Source organism: Falco peregrinus, chromosome 4, assembly GCF_023634155.1.
Source record: "Falco peregrinus isolate bFalPer1 chromosome 4, bFalPer1.pri, whole genome shotgun sequence".
NCBI lineage: Eukaryota > Metazoa > Chordata > Aves > Falconiformes > Falconidae > Falco > Falco peregrinus.
Window position 1 is genome coordinate 97,766,720 of NC_073724.1, and position 20,597 is coordinate 97,787,316.

Consider the following 20,597-nt stretch of genomic DNA (forward strand, 5'->3'; position numbering starts at 1 on the left):
CCCTTGATATTTGCCATGACCTTTTCACAGTAACTACTGAATTAATTTTGATTCATTTTGATTGGTCCTTTTTAAAGTTCTCAATATATGGTCATAAGCTGGCTATGACTTAACTTACCCTAGAGAAGATGGAGACGTTTGCTTTAATGAGGCATTTACTATAACACGGTTTGCAAACTTGAGGCATTACAAGAATGAAAACCAATCTGAAATTGACACACAATATTTATACACAGATTACTTTTTGTCGGTTCCACACACACCCCCCAAATAATTTCCTTCAGCTTGCAAGCAGAAAAAACAACACCTCAGGATTGTTGTATGTGAGCCAACTGCATGTATTTTATTTATTTTAATGGGGCTAATTAATAATGAAAAATAGCTCTCGCTACTGGGATTGCTAAAAAGAAATTTGTGACAAGTAAAGTTTGCTACAGGGCAGCTGGACTGTACTTAGAATTATTGTGCATGTTCACTGATTTCCATCACACATTTATAAAAATAAATGACACCAATATTAAGCAAAACTGTTTACAAAGGCATGATGCCTGCAGTGCTTTGCTTCAGCAGATCTGCAACATTTATCCCAGTAAACAGCTTTCCATTACTTTACACAGCAATACCTTTGCAACAGTAGTGAAATTTTTATCTGTTTTGAAAAAGCGAGTCTTTAAGCTTTATCAGGACACTTGTAAAACTCTTCCTTAATTCAAGATGGCCTAGGACACCTTACTAAATTACTTTTAAACTAAAGCTTTTAAAACTAAATTAAGAGGTCTTTTATATGACTAAAACCAGAAGGAGATAAGCACACAGGCACTATGTTACAACTTGTCTTACTGAATCTTATGACATACAATTTTACTTGTTTCTGTAATATTTTTAAGAAATATAGTAATAGATGCAGCCTGGCCAAACACATCCCATGCTAAAAGCCTTCCATTTTTAAACTTCTTGGTTTATGACTGAATTCTCAATCTTAGCACTGCCAGTAACTTGTGTATTTGTGTGTTCTAGCACACATAAGCCACTGGTATTTTGCTTAAAAGTTTATGCAAAAACCTGTCACAGTCTATGCTAATGTGTTTCTCTTAAGTTTTTTGAAGTAAAAAGCATGCATGAATATCAAAAAGCACACTGTAAATGATCGTTTCTAATCTTAGACATGTATCAATTATTCACTAGCTCGTTCTCCTTGTGCTTTATTGTATAGACTTCACCATGGCAACACTATTCTTCACTTCCTAGCCTTAATCAGTGAATCTGTAAAATAATATTAGATTTAGCTGTTGGATTACTTGATGTTGTACTTATTACACCATGAACACAGACGTGTGTCTTATTACACCATAAGCCATACAGTTTCCAGGATATCATTAAACTTTCATTTGCTTAGCAATATTGAGACAGTACTTTTCTAAAAACTAACCAATTCCTCTTTTACTGCTAAGTATAAATATGTAGCTTTGAATCACAACCAGCAAAATTCAGAATGAAACTTAATGTCCAGATGCAATACCTGTCCTATGGCCTTTATAAAAATGGGAAAATTGTCCACCTTTCCAAACCCATAAATTTTAAAAATCACTATTAAGCTTTAAAATGAAATCACTTGCTTTCAGCAAGTATCTTAATTTAAGAATGTTGCATCTGATAGTCTTCTTGGTACTATACAATTTGCAGAAGATACGATTTAATTCAATGTTTTATTACCCCTTCTTCATGTTTTCTAGCATTGTTATATATATAATTTTGCATCTTATCAAAATAAATGCAACTTTTTCTAGTAGCTTTTGGACCAACTATTTATCCTTTCCAGTGAGTTTCTTCTTCCTAATTTCTCTCTTCTTTCTCTCTAATTTGCTTTTTCTACACCCCTTTTTCCTGTGTTTCTCCAATACTCTTGATCCTGTTAAATTTTCACCTTCCTTTTGCTGTTCCATTACACAATCATACTTCCTTCCGCCTCTGGTTTGTGAGGATTGTTTATGGATCTCGTTAATCCAAAAGAGACATCTTTGACACCTTATGCTGCCCTGTTCCTTCCCTCAGCTTGTAAAGCAGAACAGCAAACATTTCATGTTTCCCCCACTCTTACACTTGCTTTTTCACAAAGGTGCTCAACTTGTGGTATCTCTGCTGGGGTCTCTAGGGAGCACTGATCCAAGCTGTGCTTTTGAGCATATCATTAATTATCATCCTGGCAGCAACTCCTAAGGTTTCTTTAATATGTAAAAATCTAACTATAGTATTACCAGCACAGAAACAGTGATATACACAGAGAGCTCCTGGACCTTCCCAGTAAGACCTTAATATTGTTCATCATTCCTTGTTAAAATGATGAACTGTATGATATTTCCTTTAAACATGAATTATCTTCACCACAGTTAAAAGGAAAAAAAAAAAAAAAAAAAGCAGAATTCACTTTTCTGAAGGGGCTATCATACCACAGAAACTCCAAAAAAATCAGACATTTCAGAGTGTTGCAGTAGGATGGGTATTACCTAAAGACAAAAGCTGTTAGTGGTTTATGCTTGGATGAGACCCCCCTGTCCTTTATAGATCTGCAGGCTTTGGTGAACGTTCCCTTAAGGACTGGTATGATCATCAGGAGACTCTCACTGTGCCTCTCGAAAGTAAAAATAATCACCCTTGTACTGAGTGGGTTTAAGTCATCCCATGACAGAGCTGAGCAAGCCACAGCAGTTTCCTTGTGCTGCTATTTCCTCCAAAATTTTCACTTGCAGAGTTCCACTAGGATCCACTTTCTCCTACCCAGATCAATATACATGAAAATAATAGGGCAAACTGTGAAACAAATTGCATCAGAAGTTTTTTAATATTTTCACAGCCTCAGTTGTCAACGAATATGTCCACAAACACAAGAGAAGAAAGCACAGCTGGCTGAAGCTACCTTCTCCAGGCAAAGAGATGATACTCAAAGGTTAGCATTAAGGCCCTGTGCACTAGCTCTTCACTCCTTCCTAGGGAGTCAACTGGCTGTGCTCGAGGCTAGCTCCGCTGCGGTGATGCCAGACAGCTGTGCGAAGAGCTGTGTGGGAAAGAGCTACAAAAAGCCTTCTCGGGGGTTTCCCTCTTTTGCCTGGGAGCTACGCTGAAGCTCAGTCTTGCCCTTGGTCCCTGCCTGAGCTATGCTCCAGGTATGTCTGCACCTGGCCAGGTGCCCGGACCAGCTGACTTGACCTTGGACTTACTTCATGACTGCAGGCCTGTCTGGCAAACGGTGTGGTCCGCTGCCCCTGGATACTGTCACCAGACCGCTCCACTCTTCTTATCTGGGTAGTGTGGGATTACGCTCTTTGTTGTCACCCTCGGCTGCTGGCCGTCTCCCTCGCACAGCAACCACCTCATCCTGCTGCTCCCTGACGATAGGGCTCAAACACACAAAAATACTAAGCCCACAGTAAGGGCATCTGATGTTAATGTCCTGCCTAAGAAAGCCACAGCCTCAAATTCCACTGAAAAACTTATGCAGTTATATTTAAAATACTTTTTCCCATCAACCAGTGACATCAATATGCCTCCATATTGTATTTCGAGCCAGCACGCACTCACAATACACGCAGTTAACCATAATTCTCCATATGCAGACATAAAACAACCAACCTTCAGTACATTGCACTGCTTTCAGACAGAAGCTGCTCCACCAGCAACAGAGGGCACTAGGTTTACGTTTATAATTCGGTTCAGATGAACACACTGCAACTCCTCCTGCTTCAGTTTCTTTGCTCCTGCTCAAACACTGGCAAAGTCACTAATTTTCAGTGCTCTCCTCAGAGCTCACTGAGGAACCGCATGATCCTGACCACCTCCCACACACAAGGCAAACTTGAGCTCTTGGTTCAATTTCATCATTAATACACTAGATAGCATGCACACCAAACGACCTCAGGAGCCAATTCTTGCCTCTCAGATACAAACCACACAATTTGCTGCAGCTGTGCAGAAACAGATTACAACCCCACCAATGAAATGCAGTACTCTTAAATCACAGTACAATTTGCAATTACTTCAACGAGGGAAAAAAGAAACAGCCCTTTGCTATGACTACAATCTTTTGAAGTGATGGTATCACAGCTAGCCAAGCTCACCTGGCAAACAGATCCCCATTAAGCTAATCACTGCAACAGGGGGATACTGCAGTCTGCTCTACAGGCTACTACATTAACCCCAACGCCCTGAGGCCATGACAGTGCCCACCAGAGAGGCTTCACAAGCGATACCAGAAGAGAAAAAAACATCGTATACTAACGTGAGAATGTGTCCTGTGACACTTCCATAGAAACACTGCTGGAAGTTTATCAACAGAACTAAATTAGCACTTAGCACATGCTGTCCTCTTTGCATGAATACAATGGGCAAGCCTATGTTTGTATCTGCTCAACATTTGGTAACAATCATAAGATGGATACAACACAGAGGAGAAAGTCTTCTTCCTCAAACGTCAGTCACTTTCCTAAATACAAGCTTTGAACAACTCCATAAATAGGGTATGACTAAAATACATCTTGCATTAATTGACTGTTTATGGCATAAAATTAGGATGATGTTCCAGAGCTTGAACTTCAATTGTCTAGACACCCATTCTAACTTTGATGCAAATGGAGAGCAGAGTAAGCCTACCTACACAAATTATACTTCCTAATTAAATTATAATGGTAATTACTCAAGCAAATAAGCAGAATTTTTTTATAAAAGCCTAACCACAGGAACTGATAATACTAACAAATCCCTTCTGAAAGTATTGAAAACTATCAGCATCCTGAAGTGAAACCTTATTGTTAAGCCTTGTCATAAAACTTAGATGGAGTTAATAAAAAAAAAAATACAGAAAATACTTCTTTTAAGAAGAAAATGTTTATTTAAAGTAACAGCAAACAAAATAAACTGCCACTTGAAAATCTTTCCTTAAACAAACTTGGGTATTTGGACTTTGTTATGTAAAAAATGATATGTTTGTTATCTTTTACTTTGAACAGCAGCTAAGTCTCAACAATGTCTTTATTCCAGTGGTAAGACTCCTATGGTGAACATTAAACAAGACTATGCGGGGAAGGGTTACTTTCCCATCTAACAATTTTTTTCATTGGACCAGCAACAAAATCCATAGGGCTTTCTGAATGTACATAGCATGATGAAGACTCACTATTGGTATTCTTCTGTTCAAATTGTAGAGCAATATTCTACAGATGATACTCAGAAGTGTGAGGACAAATAAAGCAAACTAAAGAGGACTTATTTTCAATCTTTATGAAAAAGTTCTAGATTAAAAACCCACCCACCTTTTGTCCCACCACAATCTGTACTATACATATTAACATACAAACAGTTATCAAATCTTTTAAACCGAAAACAAACAAGTCCAGATGGTTATTGGATGCAGTACCTCCTGGTTCTGACTGCTAAGATTAAATGGAAGTTAAATCAAAATAAAATAGTTCAAACTTAAAGATAGCAACACTATCTATTCAAAGACAGATATGACTATACTCCAAATTTTAAGATGCTTTTGATCTAAAAGTTTCCTTGTCATGATAGACTGGATCTGGCCCAAACAGCTATTAAAGCTTAATGCACTCAGTGATGCTTAGTGGCAGTGCTCCTTCCAGCAGCAGTGAGGACACAGACAAATTTGAAAAAATCACAGTACAGCAGCCTGTATCTTAAAAGTTCATTTAATGATGTCCCTAGTCTCATTAAAAGCATCTAAGTGCCATAAAATTTCTGACCTTAATATTTCCTCAAGATATTTCTGAGGACTTATTTTAGAAATCAATATGATTTTGTAGCTCTGAGATACTGTAACAGTTTTACAGCCTCTTATACGGCAGCAGGGGCTTGTTTACATTGCCCACACACAAGCATCTCAAGCTGGTTGAGGTGCTGCAGCAAATCCTGGTCCCCAGGTGTCAACTGAGGAGGATACAGGTCTCACACAGGTGAAACTATGGCTACCCTTTACATGGTCTTGCTTGGGACAGCAAACATACTTAAGACACTCAAATCTGTCGTCATTCATGTCCGTCAGTGTTGTCCCATGTGTCGTGTGTCCCCCGTCCCAAATACTGAAGGAATTTGGACATGCTTAAGGAAACGCAAATGGTTTTGAAGCATCTAAGCTGGTAAATGGAGGCGGGGCGGGGGATGAAGACAGAGAGAGAAATTTGAACATATCAGCCTTAGATTATTTGGTTATATTTTGCATAAAAATTAAGGTGAGACCCTACAGAATTGCATGATGCAATATTACACACTAGTCAGTAACCAGAATGCCTATGATTAGCAACTTTAGCTTCTGGGTGTAATTGATATCCTCACCAAAAAAAAGAATAAAAATAAGTATTTACACAGAGATGCCAGAGTGAAATGGAGATCATAACAGAGTAACATTAAGAACAGAAAGTCCCAGAATCTACTTTTAACTTTCATGGATTTATGCACAGCTATGGGAGATGAGGAATCACAAATGCACTGCAACAGCTCTTGCCCTCTTTGAGACTTGTGTAAACTAAGTTGGTCAGTTTATTGAAAGTAGGCACACTGAAAACATGAAGTCACTCAAATTATGCTAGGACAGAAAACATGGACTGAAACAGGTTGATCTATCAGTAATACCCATAGCTCTTCTTTCAGTTTGTGTGCTATCTACATACAACTTACTGTATTAGGAAAGTTCATTAAATATATCAAAGATAACACGCTGAATATCAGATTGTGTGAAAAATTAATCATCATCAAAGTTTGGTTATTAACACAGTGCACATGGGCATAATGCACAGACTGTTCCAATACAACCGTAATGTTTTTTCACTTTGTGGATCTTCTCGCAGTGGCATAATCGCCAGGTCATAGTTGATTTACCAAAAACCTTAAGCCATCAGAATTGCTGCTAGCAAAGAAACACACATGCATCTGCAGTGTTGAGGAACACCTGGGCATTCTTGCTTTCCAACCCTTTGTAAAAAAAAAAAAATGTCAAACAAAAGTAAATAATTGCATTGTCAATCTACATGCAAAATGCCAACGAGCCAAATATTATCGTCTAAAAGAGATAAAATGTGATTTAGCAAAAGATTCCAGCAAGGACTCTTGACAGGCCAACACACATCCAATCCAACTGCTTACAACACTGGTCTAGCACGCAAACTCATAGCTACCGTATTGCAGGAAGAGCATCCTTTGCATCACTGTTCTTCTGTCCTTAGAGCAGCGCACCAGTGTTCAGTGATGTGCTTCTGCCTTGACCACAACCAGGTCTAGACATTGGAAAGCCATCAGCAGTGCTAAGAACTCTCATAGTAACACAGCAGGATGCCAGGCATTTGTATCCTGCTGTTGTTGGTATTGGACCTCTGATGCTTACAAGCAGCTCATACTTCAACAGTAATCATAGGAATCACTAAACAGTGACCAAATGGCAACCTTTTTTAATCCTGACAAATGCAAGAATGATTAAGTTACAAAGTAAAATAGGATCCCTCACAAATACCCTATGAAGCATACTTAAGAACAGTTCAAAAGGGCATATGTTGGAATTAATTAATTACATGAATAATTTCTCTACTAGTCTGTATACAGCTTCAAACACATCAGCATCTGCCACCAAATGCGTGTTATATCCTCTCCAGAGTTGCAGCAGGAAGAATAATTAAGAGGTGATGGTGGTGCCTCCTCAGACACAGGTATCTCAGGTACATCCCAAAATGAAGCTGCTATTTGTTCTAGCTAGGCTGTAGCTCTAGCACCGATATCTGCTTTTTACTACAGTGATGTATGATGTCTGGAATTATGCAGAACCCCCCAGCTCAAAATGGGCACAACTCTGCACTCCTCTCAATTTAGCCATTAATTCCCCAGGGCACGTGGCAGAGGTTACTGAGCTGTTCTTCTGCTAAATGAAGGCTTATAAGAAAACATTGAAACATTCTTCAAAAACAGTGATGTGGGTTCATCACCCCTCTCTGTCAACAGCATTCCACAGTGTGGAAGCTCACAGCAAGAACACTTTGCCCACCCCCACCCTCAAAAATTAACTCCAGGCTTCATTAATCACAGAGCTCCCACTGAAAGGAACATGGGAGCTATCAAAATAGCTCATACAAGTGCTTCATCAAACCCAGCATGCTGTCTGTTCATTAGCCTGTAGCAGATGGTTTGACAGAAGGTGCAAGAAACTCGTCAGTGGACAATTCTGGATTGGGAAAGTGTCTTTTTTATTTGTTCTATCTAGTTTGCTTGTATTTTGAAGCACAAGGATTTATAGTAGAAAGGACTTAGAAAATACTGAATTTATATATTGCATGCATATATATTCTATTTAAGCATCTAATCTTTTGTTGTAGAAATATCAGCATCTTCTTGTTGCTCAGATGTTTTTGTCAGTTAATTACATAAACAACACACCATCTAAAAAGAACTTCTTGCATACTTGAGGTTTTTTGACTTCATAGACAGAACACACAATTCCCTTTCCTCATAAACGCTAGTATTCTGCATATAGTTCTAAGTGGAAAAAGTTGAAAAGTGCCAGTCTTCTCAATCTTGCTTTATATGGAAGGTTTTCCAAAGCCTATTTATCATTGTTGCCAGCCTCCGACTTCTATTTCTGCTCTTTCTGGACAGCAAATGGCTGTACGTAAACAAGAGATCTTCCTGTCTTTGCTGACAACTAATTCATACGGTTGGGTCAGGAAAAAACAGTTTTGGGGCCTATCTTATCTATTAAGCTATCAGCACAGAGGAGTATTGACTGTCATGTCTCAAGGGTGTATATGGATTTTATTTGATTCCTTTTGTTGAAGAAGTAGATCCTAATATATATCAACACTGACTATTACACAACACAAAGTTAATCAGAATCTTCTGTAATTTCTAGTAAGCACAGTAACCTCCCAAGCGTACTGATCTTAACATTTCACCCAGCAGAGTATCACAGTACTCTATCAACAGGTAGCAGTTTCTTGCCTTTTGCTCTCTTTCACACACAGTTTTTATCATATAATAAAATACTAATCTATAATTTTAACCTAACATGACTGTTACTGTAATAATTCCACAACCCTACAAACTGTATGTAAAGAACTACCTGCCACAGCAACACTTGAATATGGCTTACAAGGCATATTACAGATCTATCTATTCTTCCCCACCTCCCAGGGCAGCAGGGAAACCGAACCACCTACTCAACTTAAATCTTTAGAAACAACAGAAAACCAGCTCAGCCATTTCCTCTTTTCCTTCACCTTTTAAGAGTAACAGAAACAAGCAGCAGAGTCATCATATTATAGATTGCTTCAGGCATCATTTGAATGCTGCTGTTTTATAGATAGATTCAGTGGCCTAAGTACCATCAGACTTTCATCATTCACAAATTGTTCTAGAGTCCTGGAGGCAGCATGTGGATCCTCCCAAGGGACGGGACACAAATAGATTGTTCAAAGAATGGAGACTCATTTGTGAATAGCAGGATCTTAGATGCTGCTACCATATACCTCAAAGCTAGGTGAATTGCTAGATCAGAATTATTAAGGGGAAAAAAAAAGACTCCACAGCAATTCTTACAAGGCAGAGGAAAGAAAGCAGTGATAGGAAAAAGACAGCATAGACATTACTTTAAAGATAATGAAAAAAAGGCAGCTACAGCAACCTTCCCTTCCCACAGTGTGTTTCCCTCCGCTAATAACTTTGACCATAGGAACTAAGGGAATCTTAGTCTTTTCCATTTTTATAATTAACAACACATTAAAAAAAAAAAAACAACAAACCAACAAACAACTCTTTAAATATGCTTATAAATTTAAATTGTAAATTCACTCAAAAATTTCTGTAGAAAGCTGGCAAAAGCCCATCATGCCATCATATTATTATAAATAAATACCTGTATTTACACAGAACTTGCGCACTGTCAGGGGTAAGTACACGCGCTTGACTGTTCCTTTGGCCTTATATTCGTGTAAATTGCATTAGCATTTGCAGCTGAAACCCAATGCAGACTTCAAATGGAACAGTCTTATTTCCCCATCCCATTTTTATGTAAGGTTGTTACATATATAAATTAGAGTGAAGAAGAAACCCCCAAACTACAGCTTTTGGTCTCTGAAGTTGTATTTTATTAAAATACAAAAATGAGAACCTTAAACAATATGATTGCACACAAGAAGAATCCAAGCCGATTTGTTGCTAGCTGACACCATTAAAAAAGCTCAAAACCAAATCTAACACATAACTATGTCCATGTGGGAACTGTTCTTTCCTCTGGACTTTATTTCCAACCCACCAATCTTCAGCTGCTTCCTAGGGAGAAAAATATCCATGTAGTCTCCTCCAAGGACTAATAAATCATTTAGAACAACTTCTTTTAAATAGCATCACTAACAAACTGGTATTTGCATAAGCTTTTACAGCTTTAGCTCCCTAAACCCCAAGCATTTATTTCCCCATTACTTCTGAGTCATGTCCACATCAAAGAACAAAAGGACAAGAAGCCCAAGTACCAAACCCCAAATGTCCTTACTGCTCACCGGTCAGCTTGCCCTTGGATCTGATTTCATTCTCTTTATGACAGAGCTGCTCCAGACTGAGGTCAGCTTAGTATCATGTCCATGTCCCGACCTGCAGACGTAGTGGTACAGAAGTAGCCACTGAGGACTGACTTCTGCTGGAGGCAGACCCACGCTCCTCTGCCTCCCAACCTCTACCTGCACTGCAGCTTCTGGCTTTCACCCCTTCCTCCTTTTCATTACACCTCAGAAGCTGCCCCAGTTGGACCATACCTTCCTCGAGGGTAACTGTCCTTCCCTCCTCCTTTCAGAAACATTCAATCTGACCCAAAAGACAACAGTCAGACCTAAATATATAGGCAGCTGTGCTCTCTTCCTTTTATGATGCGTCTTCCGTCAAATATACAAGATACTATATGTATACAAAAAATAGAAACAAATGATGTATTTTTACTTTCCAAGATGATATCAGTAAGCATTTTATGAGCTGCAGGAGCAACATTTCTGAAGGGCACCTGCTTGTGTTCTCATGAGACTACAGTAGACAGCCATACCCCATTTCCTTGCCGTGCTTAAGACTGGGGAAGAAATACCACTGCCATATAGCTTACGTAAGCCTACATAGTGATAGAAGGTCTTCGTTACACCTTCCAGTGTTACTTGTAAATAGGGAAAATCAGCCATACAAAATTCCCACATAGTTCTGACACTAACTGCTGAGACATACAATGTTTTCTACATTTCCTTCTCAAAAGATAAAATTTGAGAAGAGTGAAACATCAGACCTAGGTGATTTACGACTAGAAAATTAGTTACAGCTAACAAATCATGCAATGAAATGTAAGAAGCTGTTCAAAAAGCTTTATATGAAATAGAATAACACAGACTCTTCTGAAGAATGAATTAGTAGACACGGAGTTATATGCTGTACTTCAACCGGGATACTACTGATTTTCAAAAGGCTTTACCTGCCCTCACTTCTCTTCCTCCTTAAATAGTAATTTCTCCCCTTTTATCCATTATTATGCTTTTCATTCAACCCATCTCTATCCAAATCTCACCCCCTTCAATGCCTTCACATCAATCTATCAGTTTTCCTTAATTTAGAAATTATGTTTATTTTTGCAACCTTCGCTTGTCCTTTTATATCACCCTTTGGGATTTCACTTTTCATCTCCCGTTTATACAGTACAACTAAAGCGTTGAGCATGTCAATATCAATAGTACACTTCCGAGTGCTGCAAGGTTCAATTGTGATTAATCATTATTGACAGAAAACAATTTTACATACTTCTTTCTGCAATGAAAAGAAACAGCATATTGATTTTCATTTGTTATGGGACGATTTCCTATTTGCATGCTAGGGATTAATTTCAAGATGAATTCTGTAATATGACTTCCAGACAAGATTGTTAAATGACATTGTAACAGGCCAGAACTGAAATAACGTATCATAAAAACCATCCCTACTTAAACAGTCAAATATTATGTTGGGAGCATGTGACTCCGCAAGTATTTTTAGGTGGAGAAGCAGGAGCTTTATATTTGTGGCATATGTTATTTCTGACAGATGCCCCAATGCCACACATTACTCTGCATTCCTTGTGCAAACTCTTGCAAAGACATTCAGGATATTAAGCTGTAAGATACACACTCATCAAAATGTCTTGCCAGAATAAACTGTAGCTATTACTGCTTTCAACATATCCATGAAAACTTAGAATTTATGAAAAAAAATAATTAAAATGTAGGTGATGTTTTATTAAAAATAAACCTGTATTTTTAGAAGTCTACTGTTGACACTAGGCATTCCAAGAAATATTATCTGGTTTTGACACATGTTTTAAAGTTCTCGTACATGAACAATTTTTTTTTTTGAGATATATCTCTTTAAGGAGAGCATCAGAATCCCAAGTACTGCAGAATAATTAAAATACAGATTTCAGGTCTGCTTTGCTAAAGCTAAGAAGCTTACGTGATCATGAGGTCTGTGAAAATCTCTCTGTTCCCCTCCCAATAGTTTTCAACTGCTTGGCAGATATTACTGATTTTTGACAGGATAGCGACCTCAAAGGTAGCTAAATTGCTACATGCTTTACAGAAACAGATGGCCAAGTGAAGAACAAGCTTCTGATGAAGAGCTCCAGTAAATGCTCTGAATGAGATAAAGGCTAGAGTATGGATTCATGTCATATTACACATTAGCAGAGAACACAGGAAAAACTACGATGCCTTCAACATAGTAAAACCGTTGGATCACAATCAGATGAACCGTAAGATAAAAATTCATAAGCAAATGAGCTTTACTAGCTCCAGACTTCACAGGAGGACAGGCTTCCTGTTGATGATAACAGTTAATCAGGAGACAGAAGAAATAGGCAAATATAATATGAAAGATGCAGATCGTTATTTTCTTTTTAATTATAAATCTTCTAACAAAGATTGTCAAATGAAACTTTTAATAACCAGAACAACTTCCCTCTCAGAACATGTATTGCCACAAATATCTCAAATGAGTAAGGCATACAACTTTTTATGTATATAAAATAGAGAATCTTAAGGTAGTGAAAATGTTCACGTAATAATAACCAAGTTGAAAGTGCCTTTGTAGTCTAACCAAGACCCATTAAACAATTTCAGAACAAATTCTGAGTAAGTTAATGCATACAACTTTTCTTCTAACATTTCAAAACTCATCACACTGGTATGGGGAAAAAAAAAGGAGAGACTGATGATTTCTGTGAAGTTTTTAAAAATTACTTGTTTAACAGTAATGTATGAAATTACCTGCTTAAGAAAAATCTACACTGCTATAGTTCAATTAAAAACAATAGTTATGTTACTTGTCTCTGATTTCACTCTCAGCAGCAGCATTAACTGCAGGATCATTTATGGTATTTTATCACATGCACAGAGGTTAAAGTCATGCTCTTGCTCAGCAGCAGTAAGGTTGTCACTCTAAACAAGTAAGCCTGACTCTACCGTAAAAGAGAATCGGCTTGCTTTCTGGAAGCATCAGTTTGTATTTTCTTTACACTAAGTACAAAAGTGTAGCGGTTTTTTCCAAAAAAAAATAGCATCTATGCAAATTATTTTTGCTTTTGCATAGATTTAGATTTTTAGTAAAGACATCTGAAAGGAAATATTAAGTAATAAAAAGGATATAGCAGCTGATTTCATCCCTAAAAAGTAGAAACACCACCCAAAACTCCACTGTGTTGTTTTTATACAGCTTGTCAGGTACACATATGATGATCACAGTGGAAGTCCTGCAGTGAATGAATACAGGTGCTCTGTTCCCAAATAAAGCCTTCCACAAGTTGTTGTGCAAAAAGCCTATCTTTGAACACCAATTCCTATCTAAATAAGAATACACCTAGTATTCAGTTTAGAAGACAGCAATATCCTATAGTACTGCTGAATGTTTTCTGCTCCCTTGCCAATTCAGCATACAGAAAAGTTCTATCTTCCTCCAGAGAGGTGCTCTGGTATGGAATCCTATGCCAAGTTTAAATGCCCTGTCACGTCCTGGTCTGGAGGCCTTGCAGCTTCTGCTTCCAGACAAACCACATACTATGATGCAAATAATAAAATAAATCCACATCCTAACAATCACTCATTTACAATGATGACTGATATTTGTATTTAAACTCCTTTCCAAGTCCTTTAATTAGCTGTGCTCTTATGTAACTGCAATAAACCAAAATTGGCTACCATGAAACATGGGCTAACATAAACATGAAACATGAAATATTAGCCCATGTTTCATAGGCATCAGTAACACTATTTGTATTGTCACATGCTTGTTCCAGCTCATTTAAAAATATGATGAGGGAATTCTGAGAATCTTTTTTTCTAAAGTAAAAATTTTCAAGAACTGAGTCTTAAGTATGAGAGTGAGCACGTACTGTTTTTACCTCCATACTTTCAGACGTTTGCCTGAAAGATCTAAGGAGACTCTTGGTTGACATGGACAATATACAAAATGTCAATATAAACTATGATTTTTACCAAGCTTATACTGGGGAAGAAAACTTCAATTACCAGGGACAGAAATCCAGGTTTTAAATTTAGTTCTCACCTCCTGTGACTGTAGTCACCAAAAATTCTCCCACCGTTTGTTTCTCCAAGCAGACACTGCCATCTATAGCAGTCTCCTGCTATTAGATGCTTGCAGCAATGCCTCCAGCAAACAGTGGTCACGTTGCAAACATAGTCTGTTCTGTGGAAAATGGGTTTGGATGATACATTAGTACAAATATTAGTGACTGATCACTTACTAGTGGAACTGCTGTGGGATTAGCACAGCAGCCTACTGATCTGTGGGATTAGCACAGCAGCCTACTGATTTCTAGTCTAGGAGATGGAACCCTTGGGCAGGAGCCATGGCACTCCTTTCAGGGCCAGTTTGGTAATGTATGTAATTAATGGATTTCCTTCTAGAAAAAAGAAACATAAAAGCCATTCATCTCACACAGCAGTTGAAGGAACATTGATTTGGAACAGCACTCTGCAATTTCAGTCAAAGTTCAAACATGTAAGTCCTCAAACGTAGCACGGAGCCTGTCAAAGCCCATGGAAGGATGCTGCAGAATTTCACCAGCAAACTGTAAACCTTTCAAAACTCTCCACTGGGCTGCATACAAAGACTATAAAGCTCAGAAAAGCCAGCAAAAATTCCTAAGCAACACCATAATGAAATATATGCTTAGCTTCATAGGTATTCACTGAATACTACTAACTGGTACCATTCTAAGACATATTACTTTGACGTGTTCATAAATACATATTCACACAGAACACAACTTACTTCTACCAGAAGCCATCAACATCAGGAATCTAACATTATTCAGAAATGGGCTCAAAGAATAAATGTGAGATGATAAGCATCCCACATTCAAGATGATACTGACACTGGAACTGAGCAATATTCAGAAATACACAGTACTATAACAATGCTTCCCCCTCTGCTTTTAAGCCAAGCCCATAGCTCAGGAGACACAATTAAGCACATACCAGGCTAGAGGGTCATTTCAGACTTCTTTGTTGTCTGTTGATGCCATTTATATATAAAATACTTGAAGACTCACTAAACTGCCATTGGAGGACAAACTTCACAAGTTTCCGAAGTCCAAAATAAAAGACCTAATTAGCAAACATGCCCACAGTCTCTATTTCAATTCCACAGGAGAAGCTGAGATACGCACCCCAGACCATCCTACAAACTGGTGATAATAGGATTCTCTGAGAAGCAGTTTCTGTTCCAGACCTTCCTCCAACACAAACAGAAAAGGAATTCACAACTGGGCAGGTTTCACACCCAGGTAACTGTTCTCACCGCTGCAGTTGAAGGTGTGTGTGTGCAGAAGCACCTCTCTTCCTCGAATGCCATGTTGGTCCTAATCACTGAAACTGGTGGAAAATATTCAGTGCATTTGGCCTCAGTCTGTAAAGAGCCTGGCATCAACCAACCAAACAAAACCCCTGCATAAACTAGCTGCCCCCTCAAATCAGCCACAGATCTAGACTAGCTACTTGTATCAGCAGCAAGTATGACCGAAATTACCATAATTATGCATAATAGCATCTGAAGAGGTTATTAAACATTATTTGGGTTTTAAACCAATTCCAAACTACAAAGCTTCGGATTCACCTTGAACATGGGATGCAAATTATATCTCCACATTTGTTCTTAAAATTCCTACTAAGGCATCTGGTATTAGTCATTTTCACAGACCCCAGGTTTAATTTAGCACAGTCATTCCAACATTCAGTCCTCCAGGCCATAAAATTGAAAGCGTATGAGCTGCATGATTAAATTCTGTCCTACAACAGTAATATTAAAGCTAGTGGCAGCCTTTCTGTACACACTACAATAAGCAAACCATTCATGAGTCGAACAAGTGCATTCCCAGTGTTATGTTCTTCTCCAAATTCAGACTGAAATTTATTATATGAATGACTGCTATCTTGGTCTGTTTGCAGACATATGATAAACTCCCCTTCCAAGATTTTGATCTTAGCAGTCCAAGATAAACTGTTTCATCAACAAAGCAAATGATTCTCAAATACTGTCAAATCAAATAAAGCCTTTATACACACACACACCCCAAAAAGTTTCACTTTATGGAAATGTAATGTGTTAGTTTATTAATTTTACCATAACAACATGCTAAAAGGAGACTAACACAGACTGGGAAAAGCATAATCAAAGCAGTCCACTTTGGAAACAGAAAATATCTTAAAATCCCCAAAATATTAGTAGTGGTAAAACTTAAAATCTCAAATATATCATCTAGAGTTCAGTGAGCCTGCAGAAGAGATTTATACATGTCAAGAATATCTAAGACTCACATAGGCATTACAGGACTAAATAAAATAATAATAATAATAATTAAAAAAAAACACACACCAAAACCCAAAACAAACCCATACATTTGATTTCTTCCTGAGTGGAAACATACTACAATTAATACAAGCCAATGAGCATAACTGTCAGGTGTTCCCATTACTATAAAATGGCAGATGCTATCTGCAAAAGTAAGTTAAATTATTTATCGAACTATTCCAAATATCATCAAATTCAGTGCAGCCAGCCTTCAAATTACTTCTAATAAATAATTTGATATGGCTTTAATGGAAAGCATGAGTTAGTCAGAAGCATTGCTTTTAAGCAGCATCATACTAATGTTTTGAAATTCTACCCAGACACATCCAGAAGTGACATGCTACAAATCACATTACAAATATATTCTCCTGTTTTTAAAATATTACCAACAACACCCAAGAATTTATGCAAATTAAGAAATGGGTAATTTTGGCAGTCATGTGTCACAATGAAGAACATGAAGATTATTTTATTCTGCACAATGTAAAATCATTTTTTTTTCCTCCTGACAAAAAAAGGTGCCCACATCATTTACCACATCAACAGCATCATAAATATCAGCCAGAGCTTCTCCAGAGCATTAAACAATGCCTATACAGTACAAAGGCAACTTCCCAGTAATAACACGTTGTACGGTATTGTTCAAGGCACATCCCTTCCCAAGGAATATCAATTTCAAGATTAAAGCCAAAAAGCTTTCCTTCTATTAAAGTGAGTAGACTCTGTCATTCCAAGAGACTACATGACACTATTAATGGTGAAAGGACTCTAGCAAAAGTTAAGAGCAAACTGTCTCAAATTCAGTTTAAGGAACACAAGGCCAATGAACAAGCAGAGGTGGGTAAATTATTTGAGATATTTATTTGATTTAAAAAAAGAAAACAACAAATAGTCTTCATAAGGTGTTTATGTATTTTAAACTAATATGCCAATCTGCTATTATCCACATTGAAATAAACAGGAAATGTTAAGCAAATGCTTGGGAAAAATAAATTTCCAATTTATGAGAAAAATCTCTAGCAATTATACTTAGAACGTTGTCACGAAACAATCAGCCCTTTGGTCCAAAACACTAGTGTGGTTTCTACTAGCTTCGAGAACTACAGATGCACATGACTACCAACACCTGTGTATGGATGCAAGGTGCACAGTGGCAGGATAAGAGGAACAACACAGGAAATTGGTATTAGATTAAGAAAAAAAAAAACAAAACCAAACACCACAAAAGTGGTCAGAAACTGGCACCACCACAGCCACAGGGACTGTGGAACCTCTGTCCTTGGAGATGCTCAAAATTCACCTGGGCAAGGTCTGAGTAACCTTATCGAACTGGATCTGCTCTGAGTGCGGGTACAGGACTAGATGACATGCAGAGGTCCTTTCCAATCTAAAATACTCTACAATTTTACACTTTTTTCTTAAAATCCCTTTCCCTGTTGGAGATAACACTTTTCCCTTTTCATTTACACAAGTCTCCCATATATTTGTAGTGGTTTTAAAACAAAAGTCAGAATTCTCCTTTGTAAGCAATCATGATGAGATCCTTGGTACAAATTATGTAGTATTACACATTTGGCACAATAAGACCCGTTTATTTTATGGTGGTTCTGTCACCAGAATCAGCTGAGATACAGTAGCTAAAACAAAAGCAGAAGATTAAATAATAAACAGCGCTGATCCTTGCAGCCCATTAGCACTCTTTCAACCTGCATCACCCACATGTTGCAGGCATTCCAGAGAGAAGTGTCAGGGCAGAAAATTAAGGAAACTGATCAAAAAAAGCTCGAGTCACCCTATAAAAAGTACTGCACGAGTCAGGTGTGCATTAGATCTCACATCCCCTGCCGAGAACACACTGCGGAGGACAAAGCCATGAGTACCTTTGTTCACGTGCTCAAGCGGCGACCTTAATGAAGAGACACTGAAAGCACCTGTGGGTATTAACCGTCCCACAGTTGCCTATATCACTGAAACAAAGCTTTTTCTCTAGAAAACCGGGTGGTTTTGTTTTTTTTTTAAAGAACCAACCAAACACCACGAGGCCTGCCGAACCACTTTCTTTCCCACTCCTTCAGTAAGAACCGTGCTATTTTTAAGATGCATTGAGCTGAGAGGCACATCTAAAAATAAGTTCGCTGTCGTTCAGCGGGCCGCTGTCCCTCCACACAGCCGCCACCGGCCGGACAGCCGGGCCCGGGCCCCTCCGCGCCGCGGGGCTGCCCGAGGCGGCAGAGGGGCCGGGGCGGCAGGTGGGGCGGCGGCTTTGTCTCCGATCGGGCGCGGAGCGAAGGGGCGGCACGGCGGGCGGGCGGCCGCCGGCTGGCGACCGGGCTCCGTGGAGCGGGCGAAGGGGCGCGGGCGGGCGGCTGAGGGGAAAAGGGGGAGCCCCCACTTCACCGGCATCCCCGAAACTTTCTTCCGGGCCGCGAGGGAAGAGCCGACGCCGCAAGCCCTCGGCGCGGAGCCGGGGATCGCCCGGTGTCCCCGCCTCTCCTCGTTAACCGGGGCGCGGCCGAGCGCCGCCTTCCCGCTCCAGCTGCCCGCCATCCGCCGGGGCCGCGCCGCGCCTCGCCTCAGCCGCCCGCTTCCCTCCTCACGCCGGCCGCCGCCCGCTCGCCCGCCCGCCCGCTCACTCACTCACCCGCGCCCGGCGAGCGCAGCCACCGGCGCCTCCTTCCCTCGCTCCCTCCCTCCTGTCAAGTTGAGCCCGGCCTCCCTCCGCCCGACCCCTCCTTCGTGACCGCCAGCCGCCGCCGCCGCCGCGACCGGCCGGGCCCTCCCTCAGCGGCGCATGGCACCGCCCCGCTCTCACCTGGGTCCCGCCGCCGCCGCCGCGGGGGGAGCGGGGCGGGGGGAAGGCGGAGGCGGCCCTGGTTCTCCCAGTCAGCGGCGAGACCGCGCCGCCCCGCCCGGAGGTGCCTGCGCGGCGCGGGGCGGGCGGCTCCTCCCCGCCGGGACGCCCGGAGCGGCGAAGGGGGCGGTGGGCTGGGCTGCGCCGGGCATGGCGGCCGCGCTCGGCCCCTCGGGGAAAGCGGGAGCGACCGGGCACGGTGGCAGGAGCGCGAGGCAGCCCCAGGAGAGCCGGCCGGTGTCCCGCTCGGTGGGGAGGCGGGGCCGGAGGCCTCCGCGCTGTGGGGCGGGGGCGCAGCCGGCGAGGCGGGCCCCGGCTGTGGAGCCCGGCTGCCAGCGGCGGGAGCGGCCGCGGGCCGTTCCCTCGGCTACGGCGGGCGCTTGGAGATGGCCTCGGCGCTGTGTCACACGATCCCAGCGCCGCTCCCCGCCGGGACGGGCAGCGCGTCCCGGGCCAGAGAGCCCCGCTCGGGGGTGCAGGTGCTGGGTGCGCGGAGCGGACAGATGGAGTGTGAAAGGGTGCGCCGTCGGGGGGAGGCGGGGAGCCGGGCAGCGCCGGTAGCACTTGACAGCAGGGAGGTCTTCAGCTGAAATCCTGGTTGGGGTGCGGGTCCTAAACGAACGAGAAGGGTGGGCCAGAAGGTGCAGCGAGCGCCGGGCGCTGTTGGGAAGGGAGCGGGAGCCGCGTTCCGCTGCCGGGGGGCGCCGGCGGGTGGCGCTGCGGGGGCCGCTGGCGCTGCGAGGAGCTGGTCAGAGATGGGGGTTCAGGCTGCGGTGAATCCGCAGCTGACAGTAATGTGTGAAAGGAGTCAGCCATGAAAGACTTAAACCCATTCATG

At 40.9% G+C, this 20,597-nt stretch overlaps 1 protein-coding gene across 1 annotated transcript in view; it reads right to left on the reverse strand.

The window, feature by feature from the left end:
* Positions 1-19,853, reverse strand: part of FRY (FRY microtubule binding protein) — a 247,907-nt gene extending 228,054 nt beyond the window's left edge. Inside the window, exon 1 of the mRNA XM_055802396.1 lies at positions 19,721-19,853. The gene's annotated coding sequence lies outside the window, so the exon portion shown is untranslated. The remainder of the gene's footprint in view (positions 1-19,720) is intronic.
* Positions 19,854-20,597: the final 744 nt, after the last annotated feature.